A 22,406-nucleotide genomic window follows, 5' to 3' on the forward strand; every position below is an offset into this window, starting at 1 on the left:
TGGTTTGATACACATACACACGTTAGACTCCAAGGGAGTGGGAGTATAACTCTTTGCTATTGTCTGAAATAAGTACTAAAGACTGTATACCAATGTTTATGCTAATTCTAATTTCCAACTCTCACTCCGAAGTCATTGAAATCCGTCGTTTGGGCAGTGACTTTCGGCGTCAGACCCTGATGAAAAAAGCTGTCCTTTAACGTTGGCATTATACGTGGCCGGTTGCTGTTATAGTTTAACCGCGCTCGGCGGTGTCAGGGAGAAACATGGCAGGACAAGAACGAAAGTTAAGGTGGCGAAAATCCAAGTACAGTGGACAGAAGTGGTGGTGGGTGGTTCCAACAAACATCAACTTCCACCCCAGAGGTCGGTGTTCCCGTCCTGTAAGATTATAAAGTGTGTTTTTGTTGCCTAAACCTAACCACGTGTGTTAGTTGTTGAAGGAGAACAAATGTGTATTGCGTTGATGTACTGATGTATTGCCTTAATTTTGAAAGAGACTGTATGTTAACTGTAAATTTCCTGTGAAAACGGAAGTGTATTTTGAAAGAAGACAATGCATGTAGCAGGCAGAACTTGACACGGCATTCCAGAACGTCAACAACCAACACACCCAGGGTACCTTTCACCTCGTATCTGGACGTGGAAGGTCCATGACCAAACGTTGATATGTGACGAGGTCAGAGTGAGAATGTGTTGGTCAAATAGGTCAGTGTCAGATACCGATGCACTGAGACACCCTTTAGCCACAGTATGAGATGTACCAGGTGGCGTGTCAATTGACGGTCATTACTTTTCAAAATAAAATCCCATTTTTACAGAAAATTTAGTTTCTCTACGTTGAATGCTTTTAGTCTCTTTTCAAAATAAACTTACATAAGTAAAAAGCTTCATTTTAAGTAGGAGGTTACGCTTAGGTGCCTCAGTGCTTTGGTATCTGATGTTGAGGTCCACTGACCAAGCATGGGTATCTGACGAACCGGGAGTGAGACCGGGTTGGTTTTGACACTTGGCTGACATCGAAAAGTTTGCCTATTGAAACAAACAAAATGTGATGGAAACAGATTTAAGCAATAAATCAAGACAGACAAAACCATGTGGCGTACGCATCACTTGAGCGTCTGCTCCACTGAAGAGAAGAATAATTGACAAAGCCTCAGATCTGTGTGGAGCGATGAGGAGACTTTAATGTCCCTCAAATTAACACACAAAGCAAACATAATTGCAACAGTTCAGTCATGTTTTCCATATGATTTTTCATCATTTGAGGTTTGACTACCGCTCTTTTAATCACATCATTGCACCCTCCTCCTCTGCACTGACTTAATGACACCCAGCTGGAGCTTTAGCACCACCAACTGTAGATAATAATCCATTTGCTGAATTTTCTAGACATTTTGCTAAAATTTGTGTTACGTTTGGAAACTTGACTTGTGAAAACAGTGTTCGATAACAAATTTAATGATAAAGACAGTGGAAACTCACCTCAGAAGGGTATTCACTCGTCGTCAAATTAATTACATTGTCTAACATCCCAGGAAGAAACAAAGTATCAATAGTAAAAGACTAAAAACATAACATTTCAGTAAGGAATACAACACAGTAATACATCTTGAAAACACAGTCCAGAAGAGTAAAAGTAAAACAGTAAAACACCAAATATCAACAGTTCTCAGCTCACTGTTTTCCCTTTAGCCACCCATATTGAAACTTGCATGGTTTGGTGTTCTATGAAGAAGAATTTAATGTTTCTTAATCTTGTCATTGCATCTGATGTGTAGCTCTGTGTGTGATGCTGTTGGGAGTAGTGCCCTCTCTAATGGCAATCTCCTCATCACCACAGCTTTCTTGCTCCTACAGTGAGTCCTCCACCTTAAGTGCTATATCGTAGGCAACTGGACTTGCTTGAGTTTCTTGAAGACGTTTGACCTCTCATCCAAGAGACTTCTTCAGTTCTAATGGACTGGTGTGGAGTCGAAGGTCACTGGTACAGAGTTACCTACGTTAAGGTCACCTTAATTTAGAACTGAAGAAGCCTCTTGGATGAGAGGTGAAACATCTTCAAGAAACTCAAGCAAGTCCAGTTGCCTACGATATAGCACTTAAGACTACCATTACTTGGATGACTGTGAATCTTCTCCGACATTAGTCCTCCACCTTTCCCTACTGTTGGTTCAAAATGGCTACCAGGGGAGACAGCAGGTGGGACACCTCTCGACTGATTGGAAGTGCAGCTTAAAGCCCCCGACACTATAAGGAGATAAAATGCCTCTCCTGATTTTCTTTGCTCCACGTTTCTGATAAAAGTTGGATGAGACTGAGCTGCAGTTCAGCCCCAAATCACTGCATTGATCTTTTTTTTTCCCGTGAGACTTAGATTCGATCCGTGTATTAGCTGTAAAATGTAACTTCTATCTCAGTTATATTGTACCTTGAGCCGGGCTTTCTATATTACTTTAAGACATATGTGTGTACTTAGCTCTACAGAGGGCCTAGTGCTGCTTCCCTTTGGTTACAAGAATTGAGTAATCAAGCTTACAAAGCAGCCGTGAAGAATGAGACAACAAAGGCTGTCCCTGTTCTACTCTATTATCTTTCACCCCTGTCTTGTCTCAGTGTATCCCCTAAAACGGTTGTGATATCCTCCATCTCTCTTGCTCTCTGCACTAAACCCACAATCTCCCTCACGTTCACAGCCTCTCATTCAGTCTCGCTTCTTCTCTCTCTTACACACAATAGGTCTCCTCAGCCTGGGTCTTGTTTGATGTTGGACCCCGTGCAGGGAAGCCCCCCTCTCCCTTTCTGTCCCTCTCTTTATTCTACTTAAAAATTCACCCAATTTATTTATCTATTTCAGTCTAGCTGGGGTTCACTCATCGCCCGCCTGTCTGAGCTTGTCCCCTCTGTGCCCTTTTTCTTGATAACGGGAGCCCGCTCTGGTCCATCACCACCTCCCACTCAGCCACGGCCCAGGCCTGTGTGATTGACACGGACTGCTCTAACTTCCCATACAGTCCCCAACCCCTCCTCCCCGTCTCTGGTCCTGCCCGCTCCTCTGTGCCTCCTTCTCTTCCCGCAATCCACCATTGCAATCTTTCCCAGCCGTGGCCCCCTTCCATACTTTAACAGTTGACCATCAACTGCACTGGGTCGATGAGATTAATCAACAGTGACTCAATAAAAACTTCCCGCTAATTGGAATTTCTCCAAAAAGAAAAAAAAAATGGTTGCAGTTATGGTGCAGGCTCTTTGGTTTCTCTTTGAAGTCCCGTCATCAAACATTTCTACTTTCTTATCAGCTCAACATGATAACCTCTTCTTTTTCTGGATACAGATAGTTCTGATGTATTGTACTCAAGCAAGCAATCTTCTGCTGAACAAAGGCAGTTTAATCTTGTACCAAGATTTAAAAGAAGCTTAATTGTATGGTGAAGAGTAAAAGGATCCCAGACATCTTTGTTGTAGCGCAATTTAAGAGCTCAGTGCAAGAATATTTCTTATTTCATTGTAGTGTTTAAATGATAATAAGTCTGGTGATATTGTTTTTTTCTTATTGTTATAAAATCTTTTGAAAAGGCAAAAATCAACAACAATTTGCACCTTCTCCAATCTTTTAGTGGCTCATTTGTTCTTCCTGAAGTACTTCTCCTAAATCCGTCAATATATATTTTCCTTTTTTAGAACAGGCTGCAGAACTTTCACACATTGTGGTAAGCATTGTTGCCTCACAGGAAGAGGGTTCCTGGGTCCAACCCAGGGTGTAGGGTTCAATGGTGGGGGAGCCCTTCTGTGCGGAGTTTGCATCCTCTCCCTATGTCAGCGTGGGTTTTCTCCAGGTACTCCAGCTTCCTCCCACAATCCAAAGACATGCAGGTTAATTGGTGACTCTAAATTGGCCATATTTGGATGAAAGCATGAATGGTTGTCTGTCTCTGTATGTCAGATAGTCTGGCGACCTGTCCAGGGTGTACCCTGGACTACTGTAGAAGTAGGGTGGATGGGTCCAACAAACACTGACCTTCACTTGGGAGAGCTGTGTTCGCGTCACGTATAAAGCCAAACCCTGTTCTTTTTTCCTAAACCTAACCATGTGCATTAGCTGTTGGAGAAACACAAATGTCAATTCATGTTGTTGTACTGACATTGCGTTTATTTTGAAATACTGTACGTAAATGGTAAATTTCCTGTGAAAACGGAAGTGTCTTTTGAAAGACAACAATGCATGTAACAGGCAGAACTTGACACAGCGTCCTAGAACGTCAACAACCAACACACCCAGGGTACCTTTCCTGTGTTACCTGGAAATGCAAAGTCCATGACCAAACGTAGATATGTGATGAAGTTGGAGTAAGTAAGAATGTGTTGTGTTAGTGGTTATTTCCAGCAGCAGGATAGTCTATGTGTTTAAAAAAAAGTGTCCATGCTAATTGTGAAGAAACATGTCGCTCACTGCAACGATGGGGCTCCAAAATGGTCTTTTAACTGTGTTTTGATGACAATGGCGCTCAGTGGCACAGAGAAAAAGCTATTCCGGGCTTTGGCTACACAGACTTACACTTGTTTGTTGGATTAATTCATTGTTAGTTTTGGTATTTTCACTGGATTTGTTGACAATACCACCAATTTTTTACAATTATCTTCTCTTATCCATTCTTGTACTGCAGATTAAATGGAGATCATGTTTAATGATACAGTTTTTTCCTAATAGAAAATCTGTCACAAAGAAGGAAAGAAACACCCACCCCATGCCCGTGTACCTCTAAGCTTACTGTCTTTACTGTTTTAGTGCTACTGAGCTGCAACATTCACACAGACTTAAATCATTTCTCTCCTTCCCAACCCTTTGGTTGATCCCTTGGCCCGGTTGGCTACACTGTGAGTGATGTGTTTATGGTGAGGGCTTTGGCCCAATGCACTACAGCACACAAATATTAATTCCACTGATGGCTTTATCTGCTTTGGGACTCCATGTGTGTGCCGCGTGTGTGAGTGGATGCACATGGGTGTGTCTTGTATGTGTCTCAGTTTGTGTGTGTGGGTGTGTGTCCGTGTGTATTCACCAGCCCTTTACTGCAGTTCATGTTGCCATCTGTCTTTCACCATGTAGACTACAAAACACACTACTTGTCTCCATCAAATATCTATCTCACGTCGATTGTCCACCTGCGCTCTGCTTATATAATGTGCATTTGTATGCGGCTTGAGATCATTCCGGTAATGGCCAGCCATTCCACGTAGATCAGCAGTGACAAGCGTAATCTATCTGTATGGCAGCAGCTTCCACAGTGCACTGCACCCCATTTACAGTCCATAGGCTCCTCAGTGGCAGAGGCTGCTGCCCCAACACAGCAGAGCCAAGATGTTTTTTTATTTAATGTTACTTCTATGATAGACTTCTAATGACAGCACCTTTTGAAACATTCTGACCTCTGATAAAAACTAGCGAGGGCAGATGTGGAAATACGTGCTGTAATATTAAATTTACGATGGAGTGCCAAAGGTAAATAAAAGCGGAGGATTGGTTGATGTCATTCCATCGCAGAGGAAGTGAATGCCTGCAGTCATCACTGAAGGAGAATCCCATTTTCTAAATGTCCCGACAGATTGCTGATTGAGTTGTTTGGCCATAGAAGATGGCACCACTTACACTATAAAATGTTTGAATTCTTCCCCCCCTCCATTCCCTCAGCAGCATTTCATACGCTGTCTGCTCTCGCAGCCTTATAGGAGTCCATGTCCCTTGGCTAAATGTTTCATTTAGTTTCCGATGACAGCGCCCATGCAGCACCTCCTGGTTTTGAACAGTTTGCCGTGTGTATCGTCTTACCCATAATGCAAAGAATATGTGGCGATGAAAACAGCCTTTCAATTGTTTTGTCTGGGGAAGAAGGAAAACAAGAAAACTCGAAAGGATAAAGGAATATACACACATGCGTACACCGCCAAGCTGCCACCGCCCGGCTACACACCACTCCCAACAAAGCTATCTGGTGACACTGGGGAACCATAATGTTTGTTATTCATGTTGGAGAGTCAGATAGGAAGAGACAGCTGTTCTCCTCCTAAACATTTTTGATATAGAAAAGTTGTAAAGGTCACAGATTCCTCTCTCTGCGGTGGCTGTCGTCTCTGAGCTGTGATCATTATTCAGCATCTTCGCTTCCTACGGAGGACTCTCTCTTAACACCCGTGGACACGCACACACCCTCACAAACACACTTTGCTCTGAAGGCAAAAGGTAATCCCTGAGGCTGAGTCAAACCTCAGTGGACAGAACCGCAGAGCCCCAGATTTTCTGGCCTTCTGACTACTTTAGCAGATGTCTACATCAAAGCTTTTTTAACTGTTGAATCAACAGCATGTGGATGCACAATGGAAAAGTTGTTAAATTGCTCACTGGACAGTTATATTCCATTGAATTAAACTTATGTTGTAACTAGCTAAAGTGAAAAGACCTGTTACTATAAAGGACTATCTTACTTCAGAGAAAACCATGCACGCTATTTTAATCGCGATAGTTTCTCCATTTCTTTTTGGTCTATTTTTCCCTGGAGTTTCAAGCAAATCTGGCAAGAAAACATACTGAAAATGTATTGCCAGCGATATGTATGTGTATATTAAATATGATAAAAATTATCTGACTATGATAAATGATAGCATATACATGCCATTTTTCCACAAATTTGTCATATATTTGTGATTTTAACAAAGCAGAGAGCGGAGTCCCTTGCTGACTGGCACAGAGAAATGTGCTTCTGGTGTGGATGGCCAGGCAGCTGCTGACAGGCAGCTACACATCAATTAGCAACTGCCTGCTCACCGTTATGCTGCCTTGCCGTGCTGTATATGGTATGATTGCGTAATGGGGGGACGGAGTGGTCTCGCCTATAAGCCGCCACGAGAGGTAGTAACAGCACTGAAACAATATCTGTTTAAATAGGATAGCCGATAGGATGGGACCATGGGCGGATGGGGTGTGATGTTTTTTTGACGATGTGTTATGCGTGTGACCCACCACGGGCTAGCAGTAGCTGATAGTAGTTAGCGGCTAACTCAAAGAAGAAGAACATAAGTAGTAAATGTCCACAAACTGGGGAAACAATGAGATTTGGGAGCTCCTTATCCTCTGTGCAGAAGATGAGATCAGCTGCCATATAACCGAGATGGTAAATGGTTGTTACTGCCATGTTATGCTATTGTCATTGTTTATAAAGCACTACCAATGCATATGTTTTGGGTCACACTAGACGCCAAAGCTGGCCGAAGTCACACCTCTTTAGAATGTGTGATGCCGGCATGCTGTCTAAAATCACACACTGGAGTGGAATGATGCTATCATTGTTGGTTCTATGTAAAAATGCAAAGGAGGCATAAATAAATGATACTGTAGCGGCTCTGTAGCACAATCTTTGTGTAAAACGTGCTTTTGTCATGACTTTGAATCTCTCCTGGTCAGTACGTGTTAATGTGAGTGACATTTTGCAGGTGCCCCCCTTACACTTCGGCCCCTGGGCCTTTGCCCAATATGCCCAATAGTCCTTCTTCGTCTGACTGCCCTGCTCTACACCACAACCCTACATACTGCACATCATGCCCACATACCCAGTATTACTGAGAAACTACAATTCAGGCAGAGAAGGTTTTAGGGAAACACATGGACACAGACTGATGACATATATTCCTCTCGTATTACCACTATTATTCACTTTTAGTTACTTAGACTATTCGAGTCTTTAAGAGGCTTTAAATAAAGCAAGTGCAACAGTAGGTGCACACAGCACACAATAATCCATGGCTGTGGTCACTGAATGTTGTGCTCATGATGCGTCAGTCCATCTTTTGAACACAGTTTTCTTTTCTTGCACATTACATAGTGTACAGAGCAATTTCTGTCAGTAGATGTGTAATGCACCTGAATATCTTTCCTACAAAACTATTACCGATTAAAGATAGCTGTAGGCTATCACCATAGCACTGTGGTGTAGTAATAGCAGCAGGAGGTGAACAGAAAATGTGGATCATCCAGCGGCTGCTCTCCTACAACCAGGGCAGACAGATAGATGACATGCAGAATCAATGTAGGGAGAAGGAAATATAACCGGCACAGCAAGAAAAGATGAACCATCTCTCCTCCTCTCTCGGTGTGTCTTGCCTTTCTAAATTTACACTCTACATAGATTTATTGAAGCCAGCATAATTTGCATCGCAGTTTATAGATACAGTCACGGCATCCATTTTAATTTTTTGCCTGGTAACCAGTTTGTACTAATCAATATGTCAAAATGGATGCTGTGACTGATAACCTGTCTTGCTTCAACATTAAGTACCAAACAATCATAAATAGCCGACTGCAGATAGCCACCTTGTGGTAAAACATATTAATAAATGCTCATTTAGACCTATAGTAACGTTGATGGGTGAATTTTGCAGCTCCAGGAACATTATTTGAGAGCTTTTTTGGCCAAAAATGTCTCTTTTGACAGTAAAGGTCGCTGACCCCTGGATTAACCTACTAAGGCAAAATTCCTCCTACAATGTCTTTTTCTTCTTTGTTGCCTCTCTGCTTCCTCTGTGATTTTTATTACACCTTTGACTGATAAGTCCTCAAGCCACTACAACTGTCCTCACATTTGTGCCATACACTGCACAGTGCAAAACACGTAGGGAAATTCTGATTCAGTTAATCTGACTCTTTGAATAGCATTTAATCACGCAGTGTTACCTTGAATTTGTCGAGAGAACTTTTTCTCCCACGCCTCCGTAGAAAAAACAGCCAAGATATTGATTTATTGATTGACTTACTAGAACTTTGCTATTTCAAATTGAACTGGAAGTAAAAACTTATCTATGCTCTCTTTAAAGCCAGACTCCGACACTGTTTATTGTTTTCAATTCAATTCAGTTTTTAATTTTATTTATAAATCCTAATATCACAAATCAGTATTTGCCTTAGAGGGCTTTACAGCATATGACATCCCTCTGTCCTTGTACCCTCACAGCAGATAAGGAAAAAAAAGATAGAAACCAAATTGTTCTTTCATTGTTCATTCATCCACACCGCTCCATTTCTGCCAGTACGCCACCAGACTAAACATTGCAATGTCATTCATTATACGCCACCTTATAGAAGGGTGCCAGTGATTGTGTGCGTTATCATGTCCAGTGTGTTTCCATTCCTATACCTACACCATATCCCATTCTGCTTTTGCTTCCTGAGGCTGCCTGAAAGCATCGGGGATAAGGAGCTGGCCTCCAGTTTGTTTTTTCCTCATCCCGATGACTGGCATATCTGGCCTGGGTGATGTTTGAATATGTTGAATATGTTTCCATTCGCATCTCCTACAACTGCAGAGCAACGCCAGTACACAGTCCCATCCTTATGCATGATGCTCTCTCTGGTGCTGCTGTAGCTGAACAGCACACCGGGTACTGGCAGTTGTGTCCTCCAACTCTGGTGTATTAATAAGCGCTCGTCATAGTGACTTGATCGCATGCCATTCCATTTGATTTGCTTAGTTCGTGTTTATTTTGTTACATATCATAGTTCCACAAATATTGATCCATATCTCATAATTATCAGACTTTGATCCTCTGCCTGACCCTCCCTGTGTCCAAGGCTATACATTTATTTTAAATAGTCAAGGCCATTTAATTGTTTAACTCTACTATTAAAGCAACTCTTATCTTTCTTGCATTTCACACAGCACTTAGAAAAAATTTGAACATCCACAACTCCACCTCCCTCCAAAGGCCTACTCCCTCCTTAGACGTAGGCGTTGGCAAGGTGACGTTAAATACACGGAAGAGGAGAGCGAGTGTAACGATATAACCAAGACAGTCAAACGCAATCCCAGAGTTTTAAAACTCAACTGGAGTCAGTGATGACTGATGAGTTTTAGAATAAGGTTACAGTGTTAACGTTAGATAGTAGCATTAACGTTACCAGTAAGTGGAAACGCACAAGGAAGATAACATTAATGTCTTAGAGGCTACGCTAGCGTAGGTTAACTTTAGCCATTAGCAACTGGATGCTGTGTTGTCATATGTAACGTTACAGCCTATGTTACATTAGAGGCAAACTAAAAATACCTGTCCAGCAGAAACTCTTCTCCCTTTTTAGCTCAGGATGAACCTGCATCGGTCTTCACCATTGCTCGGAAGCAGAGCCGATGTTGACCCGAGTTTTGATGTTACGCGAACCGTTACATCAGATGGAGGCCTCCATGTGGGGAAGACAGACAGGACGCTCAGCCAATCATTGCATTGGTCGGAGTTTTCTTAGAACCATATGAGAATGGTATAATTATGAGTTTTTATCTCTGGTGGAATTCATTTACATTTCAGTGTGCCATCAGCTTATTAGTAGCATTTTAACCTAAACAAAGAAAAGCATAACATTTCCAGACAGGTAAGTGTTGCTTTAATATAGGCAGGGGATATTACATCAAAGTGGTAACCACTGTAGGTGAATACATGAATGGATCAGACCTGCGCAGCACTGGTTTTGAAATGAACTGTAATAAACTGGAGTCTCTGTGCTTTGATTCTCCGCTGTGAAACAACGTGACCCTCATCCATTCCATTTAAAATGCCTAGTCATTCTTCTGAGGCCATTTTGGTGAAAGTAACATAAAAGTAGTGTATTAAGTAACTTATTACTTTACTCGAAGAGTAATATTGTAAAGTAACTATTACTTTTAAATGAAGGTAATATGTAATACATTTTGAGAATAATTTGCCCAACACTGTTTTTTCTATAGTTTTGCTGTTAAACATGGTCCCCAGTAAATCAATATGTTGGCCGTTTTCCATGGAGACGTGAGAAAAGCAAAGTTTTTTCAACAAATTCAAGGTAACACAGCACAACAAATCGTCTTGCAAGTGGTCATTGTGTGGGTGAAGTATTCCTTTAACTATCTCTTTTGTAACAAGACAACAACAAGAACATTAGTTGCCACCTTGAAATTGATGTTGGCTGTCCGACTAACAGCTAACATTAGACGTTTACAATGCATCATGGCTGTCGGCTGACCTCAGAGACGGCCGACTTAGCTGTGTGAAAATTTCTCCACTGTGCAGATGTGTCCGCTGTTTGTCAAAAGTGTGAACCGCAGACTGCGGAGTCTTTCCCTCTGATCTGTTGCTCACTCATACAGTCAGGGAGAGTTGAGTCTGTCAAGGACGTTTGATAGACTTAATTGAGGAGGACAAATGATTTACGGTATATGAAATTATTGCGGGTGACGTCTCCCTTTTTGCCCATAAATGTATGTTTCTTCTCTGCCACTCAAGTTTTTTTCTTTTTAGTTTAGTTGTGTTATTTCTGGCTCCAAAAGCCACGTTCTTATTTCTGTTGCCAGCTAAAGCCCTGCATCTGAAAATGTTTAACTACAACTCAATCTGCTGGACATATGTACACACACATTCCACATAAACATGCGCACAAATTGCCACGTACATACAGTACATGCACACACAAACTTGCAGCGCTTGCACATTTGGTCACGCACACACACACACACACACACACACCCACACACCCACACACACACAGAAAACAACAGCGCGATTCAAATCAGCAGACGAGGCAGATTGCTGAACGGAAACCTGTCACTTGTGAGGAACCTCACAGTCCGTGCTGGCAGACAGACAGACAGAGAGACAGGCGGACAGATGACAGCATGTGTTTGTTTCCCAGTCTTTCGACAAGCTGCATAGCTGTCACTGCCAACTTGGAACAAACGATTTTAAAGTCCAAAAATGAACAGTCAGTAAACAACAGTGATGGATGGAGTTTTAGAGGATGGATGTAATGTGTGTCTGTTTGGAGTTTGGGATGCTACAGAAAATAATCGCTATCGGCAAAAAAAGTGAAAGACAAACAAATGAAACACTGTTCATCATTATATCGTCTCGTTTAACAGGCACATTAAGCTCTTTGGTGGCCATATGACACTCACTTTAATTTAATTAATGGAGTGTCCTCACACACTGTATCGATTGGAGACATACAGCTCATTTGTACATGTCAACTGGAGTCGGAGTTCATATGTTATTTATGAAAGAGAAAAATATCAGTTAAACTAAGACCTTGAGTGAATGGAGTGCTGCTTTTGTAAACCGACGTAAAAGTTCCCTTGACAAAAAGCCAAATGGAGTGTTCCATTGGATTTCGGATTATTGCAGAAAATAAGCTCTGTGGCAAACACAAGTTTAGATACCTACATGTTTTGTCAGCGAGTTAATCTCCCCAATTGATTGCTACTTTTTTTTAAAGCATAAATGCAATCACCAGAAGTAAAAAGCTAACATTAGGCTATAAACAAACTACACCATGCGTGCTTTCACACCTGCCCTGTTTGGTCCAGTTCAATCGAACTCAAGTTTGTTTGCCCCCTAAGTGTGGTTCGTTAGGGTAGGTGTGAACGCAGCAATCACACTCGGGTGTGCACCAAAACAAGAACATGTTCCGACATCGATCTAAACCAACTGCAGTTGCGTTACGTATTCTTGGGTTAAACATGAGCATGTTACAGTCCTGGAGGATTATTAATGTGCGCCTCCTCCTGTACTGCCTTAATATGCACATTCAGCACATCCAATGCATCAAAACATTGTTTTCTAGTTGGAGCTGCGCCTCATTTTCAAACTGTATGGTTTGACTATAATGAACAATGACAGCAATATAGTCCACGATGACCAGCGCTTAAATCAACCTGCATAGTTGTCCCTCCATTGTGACATTAGAAAGTGTTGCATTATCTTGCAAGTGTACTCTTCTTCAACATTTTGTTTACTTCCTGGATTTTTTTCCACATGAAAATTCTGACCAATCAAGAGCAGCTTTCTGGCACAAGGCATTTTATCTGGTCCGCTTGTAAATGTTGCCGTGAGAACACGAACCAACTTTAGGCAATTATACAGCTTTGTAACAAAATTAGTCCCTGATTCAGACCAAAGCAAGACAACTCTAGGTCTGAAAGCATCCTTAGTGTTGCCACCACAACAAGGCTGGAATGCCGTGTTTGGTGTGATGATGCTCTGTAGTCTCACTTAGGCTCCGTCCCAATACCCCCCCTTAGCCCTAAGCCTTGGCCCTACCCTACATTTGCGTGTTCCCGTGAGGGGTAGGGGTGTCCCAATTCCTTTTTGCATGTAGGGGTAGGGGGCCTAATGAGGGGTAGTGGGTATGAAACTAGCCCTTCGGAGCGAGGGATTTCAGATGCTGACTTGCCAGCGAGGGGTAGACATCGCCATGGCTACCACTGAGCAAGAGACGGGGAAAAAGTTCATACATAGCTAACATTACCGTCAGTAGTTTTTCACATTACAATAACAAGCCAGCTAGTATAACTATGCTGCCTCGTAATGTTAGCTGGTTAGCTAGCTAACTAGCAGAAGTCCCCTCTCGTTTGTCGTTCATCAAACAAAGCATGATGAATACAGCAAACACAATAGGCAGGATGAATGAGACTCCACTGTAGATGCCGGTTGGAAATGTAGATGGCTCACAGCTTCCTGTTTAAAATAGTTAAGTATGCGTGAACGTAACCGACGCGGTGACGTAGTGAGGGGTGTCCCAATTCCTAGGGAAAGATTTCAACCCCTACCCCTCCTTGCTTCATTTCGAGGGCCAAGGGGTAGTCGGCAATGGCAAGGGGTAGTGGACAAGGGGGGGTATTGGGATTGGGCCTTAGTCATTTGTCAGCCTTTTTCACGATACGTAAAAGCTTCAAAATTCACAAGTGGGGTATTTACTGACACATTTTATATCATAGAGCAAAACAAAAATGTCTTGAGCTTGTGTTAGCCACCAACCTTAAATAAGGCATATAACCAATAACCCATTAAAAAAATCAATTGACTTCAAGACAAGGAAAACAGGAATGCTAAAATGCCAGCTCATTTCTGGGTATTAGGACCCATTCCTGCAGCACTCTATCTAAGACCAGTTTAATTGTGTTGCTGGCTAGAGCCAACCAGCCAATCTGCAATGCTTTATGACCAAGGATGCCAAAATGACACAAAAGCTTGGGGAAGCCCAGTTTCTTTTTTTAGAGGACCATCTTTTTTCACACCTGTGATCATACTTAACACCAGAATTCAATTTAAGCAACGAGGAGCTAATCAAACAGGTTTCTATTAGGGGGGCTGGAGGAGCTCATCTACTTTGTGATTTAAGCTGTTAAGATAAGTGCAGTTTGACGGAGTGATCTTGGCAGCTCTCATCAACCTCATTGAATCAGACAAGCTTTTATTTTCGCTTTTGTCAAAAAGTGATATTGTTGAACTCTGTTACAGCTCACCCTTTTTGCCCTTTAAAGTCAGTGGCCTTGTGGGTGACCTGTGAGGGTGTTACATTGTGTATGTGGAGGGAAGCAGCTCTTTCAAGGTGTCATGGTGAAGATGGCAGGTGGAAAAGAGTGATGATAGCAATAGAATTAATTGTCTAGATAAGCTCAGGGCTTCTGTTCAACCTCATGAGAAGGCCATGTTTATTCTTTTGTGGCGAAGACTGCAATAAAACCATTGTTGGTGAACGGTACCTGAATGCCTCACCATCCTTCTTCCTACAGAATAGTTCGGACTACATCAAACTTCTTGATGTGTCTCTCACATGTCTTGCCCACAGACTGTTTATATTTAGTGGATTTGCAGTGGACACTGGAGAAACAGACACAACAAGGGCCAAGATAAGAGCCAGAGAGACAGAGAACAGTATGAAGTAGGAAGAGAGGAGACAGAGTGACATGCTGTGTTGACACATGTTATTTGCAGAACAAGTTCATGTCTAATGTCCCATTTAGGTCTGTTATTTTTATTGTTTATATTACTGTCTTTTATTTATTATTGTTTTACAGTCTGAAAAATGTATTTTGGAATTCTGTTTTTGAATTGCTGACATCGCCAGACAGTCTTCTGAAACAGGCCGAGGCAGAGAAATGCATTAACTAAGAAGAGGAGAGCAAAAGAGAGACAGCAGGCCAACTGACGATGTTCAAATGTCAGAAAAAAAAGCAGAAAGTTTGAATTTACGTCTGTTATTTTATAATAAATAGGTTAAATAAGCCCTTTTTTGCCTGCCTATTTGTTTGGCTGACAGCTTTTCTTATCACCGAGATGACGCTGATTTGACATAAAGTCAAAAAATAAAGGTAGCTTTGCAAGTTGCAAACTACATTTGCAAACTTCTTGTTGCGTAGCTTGCTACATTTCTCTGGAGGTAGCTTCAGTAACGTGAAACTTTATTTCGACGTACATTTTCTAAGTAGCTAGCTTGAAGCTAGTTACCAGCTAATAACGAGCCAAGCTAACTTAATGCTAATAAGCCAGCTTGTTCCCAACTATGGTTTGGAGCCGGTAAGCTAGGTAGCAACACCTGAAGCCATGTTTTACCACTTGTTTAGCTGGAGTTTCACCATCTTTAGATTTGAAACTCATCATGTATTTTTCTTGAATCGGCTTAACTTGAAAGCCCACACATCCTTGAAAACATTGAAAGTAACTTTATGTTTGTATCAGACAAAATGTCTGATAATTAGAATTGAAATATCAGACCATTAACATCCTGGTCCCCTTACAAATTGAATTTTGTAGATATTAAATGAAGAACGGTTGGCTTCTCCACTCAATGAAAAATCCTGAGCATTTAAACACAACTTCCTTTTATTTAAAGTCGACTGACCTCAGTCACGACCGTTGCACATGCTTCCACTTCGCTTAATGCAGACTGAACCTGTTTCGTAGCTTGGAAGTGAGGAAGCATGATTCACAGTGCTCTCATCTGTTAAGGTCATGATATTGAAAGAAATCCAGAGAGAAAGACAAGACCCTGTCCAGTGCTTTGAAAGCAAGAAATTTCAGCTGTTGATTTTTGCTGTATCTTCTCTGGCTTCTTGTCCTGGTGCTTTCTTTTTAGTCTGAACTGTACCCAGCGTTTCTGAGAATAGCTACCTGGATACATTTGTCCCTGCTGGTGAGGTCGCTACCTTGTGCCAATTAGTCAGAATTTAAGAATACAAGCACCCAGCTGTAGTAACCTCTAGAAGAATATTATGTGTGTGAGGAGGGGGTGGCGTCTTGGTAAATTCAAAGTATGCCTGCTGCCTCCTACCAGACCACATCATTGTCCAGTGCCAAACTGCCTGTTTGAGTTATGTGAGCTCTGCCTCCTGTTTCACTCAATTTGTAGAATATCATGCAGAGTTACGGTACATTAATTTTTGTGACTGTCAGTATGAATTTGATATTAAAATAGGCTCACAAATTGCACTGGACGATTTCACTGGTAAAACTGTGTATTAATGTTTTTCCCCTCCTTTTTTTGAATTCAGATCCCGCTTAAATTGATTTTCCTACACTCCGTCTCCCTCCTTTCCTACACCTACACCACATAAAAAAAGCCTAATCTCCCTAAAGTCTTACCATATGCCCCTGTTTACTTTCCAAATCCATCTTTCCTCTTGATATGGTTGGCATAGATTGAATCCAGGGCTTTATTTGCTCAATTTAGCAATCTGCATGTGACATTTTAGAAATGCACACAGGCACTTTGTTTCAGTATAGAACAGTGGAGTTACTATAATGTGGAAAAAGACAATAATATGTGCCTTTTGTTGGACAGTTTATGGCTCTATAACGTGCGATTTGGCTGTGATAGTGCCATGCTGAATCCACTGAGTTACACAGGTAGCTACCACGGAGATGTGTGTGTGTGTGTGTGTGTGTGTGTGTGTGTGTGCGTGTGCATGCAGTCAAAGCAGATAGAACCTGCAGCTAAAATAATTGGAGCCATTCATTAAGCCAGAACCAAAGCCAGATTGTGTCAGCTCCCTTGATCTGAATTTAATCAGGAGAAAAAACACCCTCCCCCTCTCCGCTCACTCCACCGTCCAGCCGAGATCCAGGGACTTGCAGTGAACCCTGCATCGAGAGCCTCGCCTTAATTAGTCCATTGTTTCTGCCCGGCCCAGCATGCAACTCTCCCAGCAGAGAGCTTCATGGGAGTTTGTGCAAACTGTCACCTGGGGCAAACTTTACTTACCGACAACCCCTGCCCCCTCCTTCTCCTCCTCCTCCTCCTCCTCTACTCTACACGGACGTATTTCCATTTCTCCCTCTTTCTCCTCGCTGACAGATATACATGCGGACAGACAGATGTATGGCGGTATCAAGGCTTTCAATCTGCTTTTTCAGCGTCGAGGAGAAGCACAGGGAGGAGGAAGAGGAGGGAATCAATTCAGAATCTTGATTGTTTTAAGCTGTGTTCACACACTGCAGGCCGTCACGCTCAACTCCAAACTGCTGCTGTCTTTTAATTCCTTTTTGATTCGTATTCATTTAAAATGTGACCCTTATCCAAAGCCAACGTGAACTCACATCACAGAGATGCTGAAAAGACACAGGAGCACAAACTGGTAATAAATCGTTGTTTGCACCTGGATGTTTCGGTCGTGGTATATGTCTTTAAATTTTGACTAACCTGAGGCGTCTGCCTAGATACAGATCTCATTTTGTATCCCTTATCCAGGCGCTTCATCATCACGTGAATGAAAAATTGGGACAGTTGGGGCTCTGCTGTGAATGTAGCTCGAGATGAAGAGCTGTGCTCATCCAAAAGCAGGAGGAAGGCCCCAAAGATAGAGAGCCACTCACACTCCGTCTATTGCTCTCCAGCTGTCGAGCGAGAGGCATCAACCTCTCAATTTTCTGGGGGGGGGGGGAAGAAACGCGCTGAACATCTTGAATGTGCGTCACAGGCATCGTCGGACAAAGGGAGCTCAAGAGAGTAGCACTTGAGATTCAACTGTTAAGGCAGAAAGGGTGCTTTTGTCCCAATAAACCAGTAATTACACTCGAGACTGAAGGATTTCCGCTGCTGTTTGATCTCGTAAATTGATATAATTTTCCTGTATAGAAAAAACCCCCGCAACTGTACTGTAGAACGAGGCAGTTATTGATGACATTTGAGATTAGGCATGCTTAATTACACTCATGAATGCCTTAATGACATGTCCGGCACCGCTCTGTTGACTGTGCCACTGAGGCAAACCGCAGTGCACAGATCATGGAGGAAGATTACCACTATAAACGTGTCAAATGTTGGTCAGGACTGGTTTCCTAGCTGCAGTATTACATTACATTACAGAGCTGTGTTTGATAAGGCTGGGAAACTTTGATCTCCAGAAAGGCTCCCACCTGATCCGTGCCAATAGGGGGAGCTGCAGCATTTCTAATTGCGTCACAAAGAGAGAGGGAGATGCAGAAAATGAGATTTGGTTGACCCCTTCAGCAAGTTTCCGTATCTCTGTGCTTAAAATGGTGCTTTTATTCTAAATTACTTGTAAGTAAAAAGGCAATATGTGATTACAGTTGTAGCTTTTTTTTTTTCAAAATAAAGTCCTCATCATATTAGAATAAGTATGTCTGACTAAAGGGATAATGGTGCTCAGCCTCTGTGTTTTACAAGGTATTAATTTATTTGAAACCCACTCAGATGAATTCATATTTTGTACGGAGAAGCCCTATAGTGTCAAAAACTGAAGTCTGCCATAAAGATATTTTAAAACTTCTCACATCTCTCAACTTCAAGTGTTTTAATATCTGTGTGCCGGCAGGATATATGGGGCTGAAACCGGACTGCATAAAATTGGGTTTGATTAAATTAAATGAAATGTAGCTCATTCATTTATTACATCTTGATCACATTAATGGCAATGGACAGTTAAATTCTTAATCTCCCATCTATTACATTATTAATGGGACGCATGGATCATCAAATCAATTAGTGATGATAACGATAACATTGCAAAATGATAGCTTTTGATCAATTACAGGGTGGACTGTGCAGATTAATGTAATGAATTAATGATCGGAGGAGCCGGATGTGATGGCTGCGTCCAACCTCTCGGATCCTGCAGAAAGGTAGCTGTACTGTGCCGTGACAGAAAGGTCACAAGTTTAATGTGAGAAATAGGGAACATGTGCCTGAAATCAGCCGTGTGACTTGTTGCAGTGAGGGAGACACTGTATTGCCTTGTTTACTCACTGTAGTATCTTATATAAGATTATTATCTGAGTAGTACAGTGTGTTCAGTTTGAGCCAGGCAGTTAACTCACTTAGCTGGTTAAGGTCCTTCCTTAAAAGTTTATTGTTCCCAGTACAGTAGCTTGGGTTCAGGGTAAGTAAAATAAAACTGTCCTTTTTTTGTTGCCTTTTAACTTTGATTTTTTAAGGTCTTTTTAATTGATTTGATTACATTTTTTATTTAACTTTTAATATTATATCTCTGTATATATTCACTGCATATACTGTGTGTGGAGGTAGGTATTTTTTCTGTTGTTATTTTTTTGTGCATCAGTCTGTACTTTGAATTTAAATCGTACTAACCTGTTTTAAATGTGCTACAAATGAAGTTTGATTGTAGCCCCCACTTAATGTCTCTCCTTGACTTGAGTGTTCGTCACTTATTTGCAGAATAAAAAATATCGATGATAAAATCAAAGTGTATGAGGGATTTTATAGCCTATGCAACACTCTTGCCAGACGGTTCATTCTTGTTAAGTGGAAATCCCCCGCTCCACCTGGACATCACTCTTGTCTTGGATTTAAGATATCTTCTTCTTTGTTAATATGGAAAAAAATCAGATGAGCCAGCTGCTAGTTTTAGGAAGACACGAAGAACATTTTGCATTTTTGCATCAACAACCTGACCTTTGCTACCATCTCGAACTTTTCAGTCATTTTCAGTGTCCCTACCTACTCTATTGAAATGCTTCATGTTGTGTTATATTCGTATACTCATGTGCAGTGTATGACCTGTATATACACACTTAGAAAACTACTTTCATAGTTGCCACGTAACTACATAATTTCTTAATTCTGATGGGTGACTGATAGTTTGTTTTTTACGATTCTATTTTTTCTTTGATCCTCTGTTTTATAATTACTTAAAGCTTTATTTGAAATTTAGTGTACCACTGTGACCTGTTATTTGTCTGAAAACCCAATAAATAGTTTTAGAAAATAAAACAATGTCTAGATAATGAGTATACCGTCTAAATCTGCTCTACCTCTCAAAAAAGAAACAACAAGAAAAAAGAAAGCATGCTATATTCCTGCTTTCAGATCTTAATACAGTGATGAATAATACTATTGAATAATGAATAATAATATTTTGTGAATAAGAAAGTTTCAAAAAGTTTAAGAAGACACTGATTAAAATTGCAGCCTTGGAATCCACATTTTATGTCTAGTCCACATGCAGCGAATAACCTACATCAGTCGATGTTGTCAGGTAAATGTAGTGCCTCAGCCCTGGGCAAGAGCACCTTTCTCACTTCCTGGCTGTGCAGGAAAGGAGTCGGTGAGGAGTGCCATGAAGAGGGAGATAACAGAGACAACAGAGTAAACCAGAGCTGAGGGGCACGGGGGACAGGGATTTGTTTGAAACCAGAACATTTTGTTATCGGAAGCCAAGTTATTTTAAACCTAAAGGGGGTATCTTGAGAGAACCTCTCAAACTACAAGGAAGTTGTTTGTGCTGAGGAAAGTCTTCTGTGCTTCTGACCAGCCAGACACCCTCATATGTTGCCTTTGAGATTTGCTTTTTTTTCCCAGTAAATGATGGCACTTAGCAATTTACTGAACATACAAATTGAAGTGAGCTGTGAGATCAGTTTTTCTTTTATCTGTTGCCACAGGAGTTATTTCGGGAATAAATACCTTTTAAATATTGCATTACTTGTTGCTGAAGACTCTAAGTGCTTTAACTGTGGAGATTATTTTAGCAGCATTTAACACAAATCAAGAGTCTTTCTGCTTTGTTCTGATGTTTTACATCTTAGATTAACCACACATCATGCTAAAAGTCTCCTCTCTATCTCTCCCTTTTTGGATTATTATATTAGCATAAAATGTAATTTTCTTGTTTTTTCATCTTATGTGATGAATTTGCTTCTTTGCTAGCTATACTTTTGACAATGTTACATGATTAGTCTCAAGAATTTTGTGAGATGTACTTGAAAAGATGAAAGAGTGGTTGTGAGGTGGTAACATCAGTTGCTATCATCTGTCAGTCAAACAGTAGGGGCAGTAATGGGACCTGACCTTGTGCAGCTGAAAATAACATTTTATTCATGGATGATAATGGTCCAGTATTTAGGAGGATATAGTGGCAGAAATTGTTCTCCCTGTGTCAGTGTGGGTTTTCTCCAGGTACATGCAGGTGAGGATAGTTGGTGACCCTAATTTGGCCATAGATATGAATGTGAGCGTGAATGGTTGTTTGTCTCTATGTGTCAGCCCTGCGATAGTCTGGTGACCTGTCCAGGGTGTACCCCGCCTCTCGCCCAGTGTCAGCTGGGATAGGCTCCAGCACCCCGACGACCCCCAGCAGGATAAGCGGTTACGGAAAATGAATGAATGACTTAAGTATATGTTTGATTGATATTTATTTTAAACATATAGAAAAACAAGACGTGAACATGCAAACATGCAGACAGACAGAAAGTATTATTTACAAATAATAAAAAGCATAATGTAAAAGCAATTGTCAGTGTACAGTTACTTTAATTAATACGTCTGAAAAAGAGTGGGAGGAAGTATAAACTTATTAAATCCCACCCCTTCTCTAAAAGTCATGAAATGCAACAGTTTCCTTATATAGATAAACCTATGCCTTAAGCTTCTCTAAAGATACAACTGTTATTACCATTTAACTTTGTCACACAAAAATAACCCATGTATATACTGTATATAATGTAAGTTACTATAATCTAAATGACCAATTATCCATGACTAACAAGTATAAACCAGTCTAAACGTATGATACAGTATATATATATATATTACTAATTATCTTTGCCTTACAAAAAAATAAATTTAAGTATTAATATGACATGTATATCTAAATTAATGAGTCTGCCATGTTGCACAGCCATGTCCTCAACAGTAGCCCAGAACTGACAAACCAGACACTGGCTCTAGATAGGGCCATTTGTGTTTTCTTGTTGTTAATAGTCCCTCTGTGACAAGCTGAACGCATTGAAGAAAGACTGATTTTTAACGTGAAACTGCTCTACTCTGTGTTTTTACCAGCTTAAATCACCAGGTCTGTTTGTTTTGGATAAGAAGAAACCTCTGGATAATTTAGCTCCTGGTTAAATCCTCCTGTGCAATACACACTGAAGGAATCCTAACAGGGAGTTCCCACTTGGCACATGGGGAAAGTTTCAGCTGGTTGCAATTTGCAGTCCTCACCACTAGATGCCACTACATCCTACACGCTGCTCCTTTAAACACATGGAAACAAAAGGAATACAACAATCACATGACAGGACAGAGGAAGGAATAACATGTCTACTATTGTTCTGAAGCTCGCCACAAGCAATCTCACACCATCTAG

The sequence above is a fragment of the Epinephelus fuscoguttatus genome, linkage group LG10 (assembly GCF_011397635.1).
Source record: "Epinephelus fuscoguttatus linkage group LG10, E.fuscoguttatus.final_Chr_v1".
NCBI classification, from domain to species: Eukaryota; Metazoa; Chordata; class Actinopteri; order Perciformes; family Serranidae; genus Epinephelus; species Epinephelus fuscoguttatus.